Genomic DNA, 12,741 nt, shown 5'->3' on the forward strand with positions numbered 1-12,741 from the left:
CGCGTGGAAATAAAACGCGGCGAATCTCCGACTTCGAGGAGACGCGACCGAAATCTTCTTCCTGCTACCCGGGATCGATCGATCCCATTACCTCGAGAACTCCTTCTTTTCTTGTTCCTCTCCCGACGTTCCTCTGTCTCTCTTCAACTCTCTCTCTCTCTCTCTCTCTCTCTCTCTCTCTCTCTCTCTCTCTCTCTCTCTCTCTCTCTCTCTCTCTCTCTCTCTCTCTCTCTCTCGCATGCTTGAATGGGTGCGACCAACAGTGAGTGTGTGGCTCCACCTAACTCGTACGACGTGTAGACCAGAGCTCGCCATTCAGGTTTTTAAAGGCTATTACAAATGTGACAAGCCGGACGGAGTCATTCCTAGCGGGGAAGCGGAAGTCCGCCATTATGCAATGGAAACGTCAATTTCCGGTGGTATTGTCGCGACGATCTGTTTCTCTCTTTCTGCGCGTCTCCCGCATTCCCCCGTCGACGAGCGGCGGCGTGGCGGTGGCGGCGGCGGCGGCGGCGACGAGAACGGGGCCGGCGGCCGCGACTTTTTTTTGTAGGAAAACTCTGGGATCCGGATACTCCCACACGTTTTAATACGCGTCGGTCCGACACGACGCATTCCACCGCAATTTGCGTACTTATCGGCGATACGATACGATACCTACGATACTACGCTTGCTTCGTCGTTGGCGAAACGCGCGATCGCGCGCCCGATTGTCGTCCGCAAAACCGACGACGCAATTGAAGCCCCGTCCGATGAATGAATACAAATTGCTACGGTAACTTCGCGTCTACCGGCGGACGTCTACGTGTAGGCAACGACGGTCTACACGTAGCCTATCTAAATCATCACTTTATATGCGCAAGCCAAGTAGACAAACAGTAAGTAGTCGTTGCTTTTCATTGCTTTGTTTCTACGCGTATATTACGGCCAGATACTTGGCGCCGACAGCTGCAGTCGATCGCAATCTGCTTTTCACGTTTTACGCGGAATTGGATGACGTAGGATGAGTCAGAGAAGAACAAGGTCTTTGCGTATAACTGGAATTTTCGTTAATTACCTCGCGCAACCGTAAAGAAACGAAGCACAGCCGAATTTCACCTTTCACGAATTCTTTCTTAGAGCTGATAAAATACGGCCGCTGCTGTATCGAACGCAAGGAGCGAGATGATTTCTCAAGTCGGCATTCTGGGCTAATCAAAAGCAATCTGCCGTTTCCGTCTTTCTTATTTCCGCGTCGAGTTTTCGCATCTGCGTCGTCTCGCGACTTCGACCGACGCGTTACGCGTGTCCCAACCTGGAAGTTATAAGAGAGGTTTTCCGAGGAGAACCTTTAGCCTACCAGCGGCTACATCGACGTCGCAGCCGAGCATTCACGGCAATAATGGCACCAGCCCTCGTCCGCCCCCGTTCGTCCCCGGCGAACTCAACGCGATAGTTTGTCATCCGGCAGTGTTGGCTGGCCCACCTTTCTCCCCGCGATCGCACTGGCAAGACCCCGGGTGTTTGCGTAGGATCCCGCGACGAAATCTTCGAACATACACTCAACCTGGATTAAGGATCAACGCCCTGCTGCCGTCGACGACGCGCAGCTGTCGCGCGCGTCCGCTTCTCGCCTCTTCCCCGCGTCTCCGTCTTTTCTTTTTTTTTCCTCTCCTCCTCCTTTTTTTCTCTCCTCGCTTCTTTCCGCGTTTTTGACGTTTCTTATCCGGTGATAAATCTTCGTAGTCACAGCCCGCCCGAGATTTGACGCGCGGAGCCGTGTGAACGCGCTGACGACGACATTCTTGGGGTCCATTAGAGCGATTTGTTGAATTTTATTAATAGAAATCAGATACCAAAACGTGATCCCCCCCTTGTAGTTACACTAGAGCTCTAAAAAAGTAGGTATTCTTGTCCGCCATTTTGTATCCAATCATATGTGAAAACATAACCTTTTTCAACGTCAATACGCTTTGTCGCACGTTTAAGAACACACGTCTAATCAATTAAGAATCAATTAATACTTATTTTCAGTTTTTCAGAATCGATATTTCAGCTTTATTTTTACATTAATCGCGAGACCGAAAAACGTATTGACGCTTACGAAAAGGTTATGTTTTCACATATGCGATTGGATACAAAATGGCGGACGAGAATACTCATATTTATAGAGCCTTAGTTACACTCTAAAGTTCTGGAGACTACGAAAAGGCATAAGACACAGGGAAAACATGCCAAAAATTTTCTATGAAAATTTACCTAACTTTTTATTAGTAATTATTTGTCAATCGGTTAACAACTTGTGTGTGTCTATAGTAACATATATCATTTTATAGAATGCCGTTTCATCATAACATCGTACGGTAAAGCATTCGAGGAGCGCCCACGATTGAGAACCTCCGCGGCTGGATGCGCTATCTTACGCAGTGTGCGGCACGGCATGACACATCCGACCATATAAAGTACTTCCATAGGGGCCTCCTCGTGGCGTCTCGTGGCGGGCTTTGATCCTCACGAATACCGCGTCGCGGGAGGCTATAAAAAGACTTGGGGTCGTGCCGAAGATTACCTTAGACCTTAGACGAGTGCCTTAGGACCGGCGCCTAGGCGATCTCTCTCTCTCTCTCTCTCTCTCTTTCGCTCTACTGTCTCGTGCAATCCGGATGCGCGTGTGCGTAGCAGGGCGAGCTTCGTGGGCATCGACGGTGTCATTTATCATGTCGCGTCATTCCCATGAAATGACAAGCGATGTGCGTGCCGCGGGGTTCCCATAAAGGCGTACCGCAATGCGTACGCTCTGCGCCGTAGAGAAGCCCGTGGTAGAGTAAGAAGTCGCGTACCGTACAACGCGTACTATAAGGCGAATGCCAAGTAGAAAGTATGTTGCCGCTAATGCGGCAACAAATGGCACCGCGTGTCTCCGAAAGACCGAGCGCGGATACCTATATCAAGCCGCTATATTAATAGCTCGTCCGCTCGGACTGTAGGAAATTATCATCGACGACGTTAGAAAGCACAATACGCTTAACGTATGTGCAAATACGTAATTGGATTCATGCATTCGTAGAACGCTATCGGGACTCGGAAAAGGGATACCCGAGGAAATAATTAGAACTTTCGACGTTAGAGGTATAATATATATTATTTGTGGAATACGACTTTCATTCACATACCTCGAGAGAGTCTAAGGTCTATTTTGACGTCAATACTTGGCGATAACCCACGTCATTTGCATAAATAATTCGTCATTTGAATAAGCCTGATTGATTCCGTTACGGCAATAGGTTACTTTATTATTCCACCTGAGGTGTTGACACGCACGCAATTTCCATCGCTGGGCCGTTGAACGCGCCGTTGAACGCGCCGTTGTCATGTATAGTTAAATTATCGTCGTTCAGACATCATCGCGTTCACGAAGACGTTGCGCGTACGAAATGCTTAGGCCGAGCTATATGCGATAATATCGAGGCCACCTCCGTGCCGGCATCAATATTTAAGGAATCCGTGAATACGCGGAGTGAATTTCCATCGGCACGTCATTTACGTCAACAACGTCAATGGCCGGCAGCGCTTATTTCGTCCGAAAATTGTATCAGACGGGCATCGTGCGCGCGGACAATATTGCCGACTTTATTTATGGCTCTCGTTTACTCTTTTCGTGCGATTTGACCGCCGCGTCGTCCGCGCACACGGTGTGTACCGCGAGGAACGCGAGAAAGAAGAGAGGAAAGAGAGAAGCGGGAAGCGTGCAGGTGTGAGTTAGAGTCGGGTTTGCGGTGGCCGCTGTGAGAAACGTCGAAACCATAAATTCCCCCTCGGGAGTAGCCGCTTTTCTCGAATATGCCCGTACACCGGGCTTATATTCGCTGCGGTATAAACTGCGCGCGGGCGTTTTAATCGTCGTCGCTTCGTCCGCGCGAGAAACACGCTCCCGAAAGTATCTCGCGAGAATGAAATTGGAGAATCGTCGGATGTGGTGCCTGTCTGCCGCTTTCCGAGCGTTCCATATACGAGTTCGTGCAAAGTCTTGTGTGAATTCGTCAAGTTCCAATTAAATGCGCGACGAATGCAGCTCGGCTGTACTTTACACGGCACAGTTACTTTTTATATAAATAATATATCGAAATGTAATTACGACGTACGCATTAAATTTTATGAGCGGATTGGATTTTTGTTTTTATCGAAAGCAGCGGCGCCGAGGAATATAAGGCGTTCTGGTAATTAAGAGATTGTAACTGCTATGGAGATACAGCAAAATTAATGTAAATTCAGTCCGACGATGCTATCGAAAATCAAATTTCGCGTACAATTATCTAAAGGAGGATGGGACGAGACGCGCGGGAGGATGAAAAAGAATCAGGTACCGGAATAATGCATTAAACGTGCAACCGACGATGAAGTGATACAAGAAGCACGGCACGCCATCGCATGGTGAGCTTTATTTTATATTCGGGAGCGCGATCTAGGTGATTTTCGCACGTCCTCGAGAAAGTCTTTCCCAGGACGACGGGCTCTCTCTCTCCCTTCGTGTAATAATACGCATGTATACGTACGCACGCACGCACGCACGCACGGTCGCGCAACGACGAGGTCGTAACCCGGCGTGCGATCTTCTCTTCTCGGCGCTCGTCCGTGAGAGAAAAAAAGAAGCAGAGGAAATTAGAAAAGAGTAACGTGGTCGCGGTGTAATTTCGTGCATACGCGTCGTCGCAAACACGTCCTAGCCACGCGAGCGATCGCGTGAGAGCGCGAGCATGCACGCGGGAGGAAGAGGAGGAAGAGGAGGAAGAGGTGGTGGAAGAGGAAGTGGCGGAGGAGGAGAGAGGGAGAGAGGGCCCTGTCGAGTGCGTGTGGGTAGCAGCGTGCGGCCCATTGATAGCCCACGGACCATTCATGGATTCGCGGATCCGTGAGAGGAAGTCGTCGTCGGTGTGTAGTTTCGTGTACACGCTGCGGCCGTGCACGACGCGACGCCGCGATATGTGGGAGCCGCCGTGTGTAGGTATGCAACGCTGCCTTATTTGTACCGAGCGCGGGGCGCGCGCACTTTTTCACATTTCCGATCCGGATCCTGCATTAGAGATTTCGCGGGGACCGCCGGGGCGGGTATAGATAGTGGCCTTGAGGAACGACCGTAGAAGGAAAAGAGAAGGGCACGTTTATCGCAATGCGAAAAGAATTTGTTAGAGAGAGAAAATAGAAAGTGGGATATACGATAGGGAAGATGTAATTGAATAGGGACAATTAAAACTAAATAAACTCGTAGGTATAATGACGGGGACGCATATGACGAGAAGGATTAAAAAAAAATTGATTACGCGCGTGCTAAATAAGAAGAGAAATGGCGAGAGAGAGTTCCATTGTCTTAGGGAAATAGTCTCGCGAGCGCGTGTTGGGAAATGAAAAATTTTCCATGTGGAGTCGTAGACGAGGTCGTGGGAGTAACAGTAGAACGGCACCGAGCGCGCTAACAAGAGTGACGTTTATCACGCGTCTACTCGCGCTAGTGCCTCCGAGCCAATTCATCGCTTAGCTACGAAGTCCAAGTTTCTACGCAACGGCGAGACAAACTCCGACATAAGGAACAACTTTCCTCGCTGCGGCCTACGCGAATCTTGCCCACCGCTTATACTTCGCTTTGTGCTGACTCGTTGCTTTCTCTATCGCGAAGTTCGTAGCTAACGGAAGCACAAAAGCACAAAGAAACGCTCGTGTGTATGCATATAATTCGGAAAATAAAGGATGAATGTACTTATACGAATGCTACAAAACGTGTATGAATGTATGATGCGCCTAACACAACCGAGAAACTCGCGTTCTCACGGCATGAAGCATTCTTGACTTCATCTAATTAAAGTTGCGACAGAACGTGATGTCCCATGAAAGTGATTCAAATTCAGCTTTTTCAGTTATAAAAGTTTTTTTATACAGAGATATTAACACAAATATTTAAATACATGAATCTATTATAATATGTGCTATAAGATCTGTGTAACAGCATATAACTTGAAGTGAATTTATTTGCCAAACGCTGTTTCTATGTATGTTAGAATTGACTTAAAATTTACGAACTTTTCGATACAGTGATGCGTAGATTGGAATAAATATCCGGTAGATATCGATTTTATATGTTGCTGAGACGGAAATGTAAAATATTTATCGTTTTAACAGAATTAAATGGCAAGCAACGTGTCATAAGGCGCCATCCATCAACATGCTTATCTTTATGACATCTAGTGTACATGGCTGTGCACATACAAAGTGAAGAAATTCGAGATATCGAATCGCAAGGAAGACGTAACACATACATCAGGGAAAAAAAACTCTTCTTGTGATATTTCGTTCCGAGTCGTAACCAGCAGACGCGTTATCCGTAAAGCCGTAAAATCGAATGACTCGTCATTTTCTACTCTCTGCCCCTCGCATGCCACGAAAGGTTTAGGCCTCTCACGAAGGCGTTCTGCCAACCCCCTAGAATCCGGCGACATGTACGGTTTCCCGTACCCGTGAGGGGTCGCGGGCCGATTTTTCATATTACCCCTCGTAACATGGATAACACGAAGCTCCCTCCCAGCCCCCCCCGTTCCGTTATTACCGCAGAGACAATGAAATTTCGTGCACGGATAGACGATAAACCAACGAAACAAAACATTCGCTTGTACCCCTCACACATTCTAGCACGCGTAATGATATTAGAATACGACATATAATTTTTCCAGGAGCTTTATTAAATCTTAGTGAATATTATTATCGGATATTGTGTGAATAATTCTTCAACTTAAATATTTTTGATAGACGATCGCACACGGGATGGATTTAGGAAGGGTCGAAAAGATACAAATGCGAAATCTCGGAATCTAAATCTCTAATTTTCAGATTAAAAGAAATCGTAGCGGTTTTTCACAAAGATCTGTTTACAAGTTTTCAGATGTTATGTGACTCACGCTCTTTCTATGCAACGCTATAACGATGCTTTTGACCTCGTGCACGCGTTCCCGCGTTTATTACGTAAGGAATTACCGCGGGAGAGAGCACGAGCTCCGAGCGTCTTGTATCATTCGCCGCGAAAATGAGGCAGGAACTGACGGAAGACAAAGACGTGAACGGATCGAGCCGGGCTGGCTACGAGTCGCTTTAATTGCTCTTAATTTGCCCCGTAGATTCTATGAGATTTATTCTGGTACCGGCGCTATCTAAAAATAACGCGTGAGGCGACGGGCACGCAATCGTTTCATTAAAAGTGCATTAATTGGCTGGTGGCGGCGACGGCGGTCGACCCTTGATGCAATCCAAGGCGAACTTAGCGGTTACTCAACTGCGCCGAAGATGAGAACTGCATAACGCGACGGTCTCAAGAGTTAGAGTTGCAAACTTTGAACTGGTTTTTGCCGAAGCCATATTTTAAGCGGCTGTCTCGTTCCTGACGAGATTACAACTATTTTCTTGATTAATATATACGGTCACGGTAGCACTGTTGTGCGTAACATAGTTATATTATGTGTTCCAGATAGCGTTTTTGCTGCGTGATTTTTCTTCTTTTTCATTAAATATGTATATGATAGTGGCATGCATAAGCCATTAATTAATGACTTGGAAAATTTTTTATCTGCAGCGAAGCGTACATATCATTTGCGTGGTATGTCATTTCAAGAATATCTTGAGAAATTACATAAGAAATTACATTGATATCTACTTTATGCTAGTCATACGCATGTTATTTGATTAATGAGCTCGAGACAGGTTTTAGTTGAAATACATAATTACATATTGCGAATACGTTTATCTTTTATATGCACGTATTTAATAATAATCGTATCTGTTCTTCTTCTCTAAATAAAAATGATTTATTCGTTAGATTGAAGTCATCTGGTCTCGAAATTTTCATGTTAAACGATTAAATGTCGAATTAACATTCCTAAAAAATGGTTTTAGCTTCAATTACAGCATCTCTGAAATATAACTGTAAGATAAGAAGGCTTTGTGTAGGTTCGTTGCATGAAATGAACGATACGGACAATTACGCGCTTCTTGTGATGTTTAACAGGGAGGAAGATACGCCGTACTTCAATGGGAGACGAATAAAGACTCAGGGCGGCGGTTACCGTTTCTTTAACTCGGTACTTCCTCCCGGAGAGTCGAATTCTAAAACACGGCCGCGAATTCCCGCGTTCGCGCTTATTGTCGGTTGTTTAAGGCCTGCATTCCCAGAGCGTGAGTCTCGCTCTCTTTTTCTCTGTTCGTTGCTGCTATCCCCCACCGACTTCCCCGTACGGTACACGCATTATCTTACGTAATCGTGTGACGTCCCGTCGCCGCCGTCACCACACCAACTCTCTCGCCCAGACATGAATGAGTGACTCACGCCGCACCTCGATACGTCCACGCACACGACGCACGTGTGTACGCGTGATCGTTTTTCGAGTACCGTTCTCGCTCGTCGGCGGTGTCGGAGACGACGTACACGCCTGCTCTCTCTCGACGACGATGGTATTCTCATACGTCCCGACAGGTAGAAAATTACGGTATTTCGAATTATGCAAACAAACTTAATATTGAATAATTACTCAGAGGGAGAGAGAGGTAGCCTTCTCAGAGATACGCAGAATACAAGGGACGCGGCTAACCTGCCGATTATTAATCGTAGTCGAGGCAGCGAGATAACAAGACGGAAATTGCTCGAAGAAATCGATAAACCGATCGATAATCGGCATGTATGCGCGAGGAGGTGGAGTGAATATTTTTCTAGACGGGGGAAGAAGTGGCGATACGAAAAAAAATGATAATTCAGATTTAAGGCGTACCGTAATTTACGAGGGGAATTACATAGTGCGCCATGACGAAATTACAGTACACAAATACCGCAATTATAGTAGGCTCCGCGTAGTACACGCATTCACTGGGACTCTCGTAGTCGCCATATCGCTGGCGCCGTGGCGATGTTGCACCACGTGGAAAATTCGAGACACTTGCGTGATTGCGCGAGACTTACACGACGGACCATATTCCCTCGATGAAATATCTTTGATATCCCCGTTCGCGCGATCTCCCGCCGCGTACTCGCCTGACGATAACACGTATTTCGTAATTTGCACGTATTGGCGGAAGAATCGCGCGTGCCTCCGTAAACACGCGAGATATATGTTCTTTGACAAACATTTGCGATAAACCATCTCTCTTGACCCCGGTCGCAAATCCCACGTGTAGGATGCCTCGTGCGATCCGACTTAGAAATTTCGCACGACTGTATAACAGCAGGAAATCCGAAACTCGCCGAAATTAATACAGTGCGTCGCCGTCGCGTTGGTAACTAACACGGTTCCTGATATACCCGTAACGATACATATAATTATTTATCGGCGTCGATTAACGGAGAGGTATCTCTCTGCCGTTCTGTTTATCGTATCTGGGCGCTCAGATTAATGGCACAACTAGTTTGTAGCTCGAGAAGGCTGCGTATATTTAAATAAACTGCGAATTATAACGCACGCACACACCGACACGTACGCGAGCTATTTATAATCCGCGGAGTCAAAGGCGGACGTGATTTTTCAGAAATTCATACTCGAAACGATACGCTAATAAATTACGGGCCGAGCGAACGATCGTCCCATGTCCTGTCGTTATTAATGCGATTTTTTACAACGCGCTCTCGACGCTGCTCCGATCTAAACACGAGAAGTCGTTTTGAAATCCAGTTTCACGGGCTTGATGTATCATCGAAAACATCTGACGATAATTGCTATCTGAGAACGTTTTGCGCGTCGCCCCGTTAATCGTCTCATTAATCTCGAAACCTGTTTACAAAACACAAACTTTGTTGACGATAATATATATAAGATCGACTAAGTATATCGAGTTTTACACCGTGTCGCAATGTTAGCGGCGAATAAATGATTTCATCGATTAATGAATCGCTCCTTCATTCTCGCATACTTATTCCGCGCCGGCACGGATTTCTCAAATCATAAATAGAACGACAAAAATAGCGCGATGTAAACAAGACTTCAGCCGCGGACTTTGGATTCCGTGCGCGCGGAAAACTTTCTGCACGACGATGTTACGCCGCTTAACGAGCACTCAATGTCGCGAATTGAAATGGATATATACGCGCGCGTATATATAACGCCATAAGCAGCCAAGTGTTTTGAACGGGGTATATCGGGCGATGGGACAAAAATCGTCGGACAGCGTGGTACAGTTGGTACGTTCCCATTGCATAGCGGATAGAGTCATTGTGGGCTATTTATGGTCTCGGCACCAATGCATTTAGAAAGTGGCTTATCTGCAACGATGGGGGCATGACTCAACCGTTCGTGTAAACGGAATTAATACCTCCACGCGGTCCGAGCGCAACTTGGTGACGAAAGGAAGGACCCCCGTGCTTTATTACGGACATCTTGATGTTGCATCAGTCGACGGTAAGGGGGTGAGGAACATTAGTGTCGGATGATCGCATAAAATAACGAGAGACAACCAACACCGAGCGATCGTAACTTTCTTTTTATTGCTAAATAAAATTAGCATGAGTATCATTTTCCGATAAATGTTTATTATGTACATATATTTAAATGTTATGAATATATGTATAAAATAAATATTGTAGAAAAACTATACTCGTATATATGTGTAGTATATATTAATAAAATAAATGACGGGAAAAAAGATATCAAAGTTTCTATTTTGAAAATTATAATAATGAAAAGTTATCTCTTTTTGTCTTCATTAGATATATTAGGAATGCTCGAAATAAGCATCTGCAATAGTGTTAATCTGCAAAATATATATATTCTTTCAGCTTGCGAGCCGCGTTACCGCGATTTATCGAACGAGTTGTCAGTGCTCATTAAACGGCGCGATACGTGTGTTTATTAGGAGAACTAATCGGATTCCCAGGTATATATGGGTGTTCAGCATAAGAGTGATAACCGTTGCGTTCGCGCGACGTTACAGCGCGCATTTGTGAAAATTATGTATCACGAATTCATTATCGCCAGCACTATGCTAATTTCGGAGCGGGAAGCCACTCGTCTCTCGGATACGGCCGCCGGTGATAGGTGTTAAGCGAAATCGCGAGAGCGTCCGTGACTTCGTTCGGGCTATCAACTCGCTCCGCGATAACGTGACTGGTTCGGCTCGTGAAATTGGACGAGACGGATTGGAGTGCGTTTCTCGTGTCTAAACGATGGTAATTCGTTTCACGACTAATGCATTAAGACATTTAACGCAAGATTTTGAATGCATAAGCGATCACATCGTTTATCTATAGAAATATTAATGTCGATTAGATTAAGTCTCTAACTTTTTAAATAATTCCGATTATAAAAATTTACTGTCATTGTAAAATATATTGCAGAGATTATTATTTTATCCGTGCTTTGACTCTCATCTTCTTGACATAATCGAGCGAAGAGCATGACATTCATGCATATTCATTTATATACTCACAATCTATCGAAAAATCGTTTGATTCAACCGAGACGGAATTAAAGTTGAGAGATGCGCCGTGCAAAGCAGGAAATGTGTGAGAGGAAAGATGTTCGCTTAATGACACTTTCTGAAAGACAGCTCGAGAGAAGCCGACGGCGAAATCTCAAGGAGAGAACGCTCCTAAAATATTAGTATAAGCGCGATAAAAATATTGTCCTCTCGCATGCCCCGTACGTCAACGTCGCGCAACAAAAGGGATTACATCGGATATTATTTTTTTAAGCACCACTCCGCGCTCCTCGCTCGCGAGGATCCACGCGCGCGATCGCTCGCTCGTGCGCTTTATTTTTTTTTCTTCTCTTTCTCACGAGTTCGTACAAGAAAATTTACTCCCGCAGACAGACCGGGGGCGGCTTCTTTTCCCGTTCGGCGATCATCTTTCAATTTGTCAGTGTCTGTCGCCGCGAAAGCGCGCGGGCGTTATTTTTACGTGAATGTCCAACACACCGACGTGTGTCCGCACCTGTGTGGACATTACATTAATACTTGTCCTACCGTGAGTTTGCGGGTGGTCCGAGACTTAATTTCGGACGCTGTTCACATGGACTCATCGTCGAGACCAACTCGGAGTGCCGTTACTAAGTAACGTCGAAAACGCTCAGCGGGAATAAACGCAATAGAGGGATTCTCGAGACACTCCTGGCGGTCCGAAATGTCTGAGAATAAACCAGGTTCATTCTCATTTAGGCCCAACCAAGAGAATCCCCTCGCGATGCGAAACTTCAGAATTAACCTGTCATCTGGCATAAACGAACCCGAACGTGTACGTCACGAGGTAAGCCCTGATCAATTGCCCGACAGGATGAAATAAATGTCTGTTCATTAAACATTCTCAAAGTTTAAGACAACTATATACAAGACAATGACTCAATGAACATTTACTTGAACACATCTAGAAAATTTACATAGAGAATGACAAAATTATTTGACTTGTAAATTGATTTTAATTTTCCGAACTAGACACATATTCCTAAGTGATAATGCCGCGTAATTTTATCAAAGCATTTTGTTATAGTTAACAAATACTGGTGAATATAATCAAATCTTTTTTTCAATGTAGCTCCAGCTTCTCACATATAGAATTGCATCATTACAATTAATCTTTTTAATGTTTGATTTATTTCTTTGTTATTTTAAACGTATATATACATATTATATACTTTGTTATATTATTAAAGATTTATTATTAGTTTTTTTTTTATTCTACCGAAAATGATGTAATATATATGTATAACGCGTTCATGTTACATTAACTAAAATTAATGATTGCTATAA

The 12,741-nt window shown here is 45.1% G+C and overlaps 2 long non-coding RNA genes across 2 annotated transcripts in view; one reads left to right on the forward strand and one right to left on the reverse strand.

Annotated features, from left to right (window-relative positions):
* The window catches only part of LOC143893386 (uncharacterized), a 28,154-nt gene extending 18,802 nt beyond the window's left edge, over positions 1–9,352 (reverse strand). The window contains exon 1 of the long non-coding RNA XR_013255781.1: positions 8,781–9,352. This is a non-coding gene — a long non-coding RNA (uncharacterized LOC143893386). The remainder of the gene's footprint in view (positions 1–8,780) is intronic.
* A 679-nt stretch (positions 9,353–10,031) lies between these two features.
* LOC143893444 (uncharacterized) lies at positions 10,032–11,724 on the forward strand. The gene is made up of 3 exons (XR_013255799.1): positions 10,032–10,180; positions 10,250–10,397; positions 10,775–11,724. It is a non-coding gene; the product is annotated as an uncharacterized LOC143893444 (long non-coding RNA).
* Positions 11,725–12,741: the final 1,017 nt, after the last annotated feature.

Source organism: Temnothorax americanus, unplaced genomic scaffold, assembly GCF_048541705.1.
Source record: "Temnothorax americanus isolate GAGA-0224 unplaced genomic scaffold, ASM4854170v1 Scaffold12, whole genome shotgun sequence".
NCBI classification, from domain to species: Eukaryota; Metazoa; Arthropoda; class Insecta; order Hymenoptera; family Formicidae; genus Temnothorax; species Temnothorax americanus.